Raw genomic sequence first — 1,300 nt, 5'->3', positions numbered from 1 at the left:
GGTGATAGTATTTTAGTGGTGGGAGCAGAAGCTACAGAACAGAAATTTTGGACGTAAGGCATACTAGGCATGATGGAACATTTGGGGGCCAGGGCTCCCCTAGTACTAGTGGGACACTGAAAAGACTTCAGGATAGTGGAGCTTGTGAACGTTGAGAGCTAAGAGATGAGCAAGAACCATGCTAAGGACTGAGAGTCATGCTTCAGCTTGGGAGCTGTGGGTAGCTATGGAAGAACTTTAAAGGGTCATACCTATAGAGTTGTTTTTTAGAAAGATCACTCTTTCTAAAGAAAATGGAGTACCATTTTGTAAATTCGCCCATTTCTCTCCTCATTTGCATTGCCTTTCCTTGGATCACCCTACTCACCCCTCCCCACACGTGGATTGCTGCAATCACTTTCTGGTCTGTTTCTATCCATTCTTGCCCCTCATCAATTCATTCTTCATGCCAGCTTCCAAGGTAGTTCCTTTGTTTTATTTTTTTTTTCAGTGTAATCTTTTCTAGATTACAAGTCTAATTATGGAATTCTTCTGCTTGAAATAAATTATTGGGAGTTGTAAAGCACCACCCTGGTTTCTATAGGATCCAGCCTTCCCAGGTGAGATTCCCAGGGCAAGAACATTCATTTTGGGGTTGGTAGAATCTTTATCTGGGAAATGGCCTATTCTTGGGGTTCCTGCGGAGAAAATCAGTTCCCGCTCTAGGGAAACAGAACTCAGTGAGGATCTAGTGACCATCCTTTGAGGTGTCGGGGCACAAATTTCCTCAAAACTGTTTACTCTCCCTCCATAAAGTCAGTTAAAATTGTGCTGAAAACTGGTTATGGTTCTTATCCCATTTTTCTGCCGAATGTTGCCTACACAAGGTCCTGATGCTCTTATGTCTGCTGGGGTAGGAGGATGAGTTCCCTGAGAACAATCTTGTCTGTAGATATGCACCTGAGGAGGGAACCAGGGAGATTTGGGTTGGGTTTAGAGAAGAGTTCTTGGAAGACATTACATTCAAAACAGTTCAAGGCTAAGATGCAGTAATAATAATAGTGATGATCATGTGGCAGGATGGCTTATCTACTATACCTTCCCCACTTCTCCTCAAAGCCTAGCACCTCCTGAGGCCAGGATAGTAGAGGCGGTAACACTTGGGCAGATTCTGACTCTAGAGCCTGTGGGATTTGCTGACAAGTGTAGTGTGAGAGGAAAAAGAAGAGGTGGATCAAGGATGACTCCAAGATTTTTCGCCTAGTCAATTGGAAGCATGGAGTTGCTACTTACTGACATGACGGAAGCCATAAGAAAGTTT

This window comes from Pteropus alecto, unplaced genomic scaffold (assembly GCF_000325575.1).
Source record: "Pteropus alecto unplaced genomic scaffold, ASM32557v1 scaffold45, whole genome shotgun sequence".
Classification (NCBI taxonomy): domain Eukaryota; kingdom Metazoa; phylum Chordata; class Mammalia; order Chiroptera; family Pteropodidae; genus Pteropus; species Pteropus alecto.
This window is presented reverse-complemented; position numbering follows the sequence as displayed.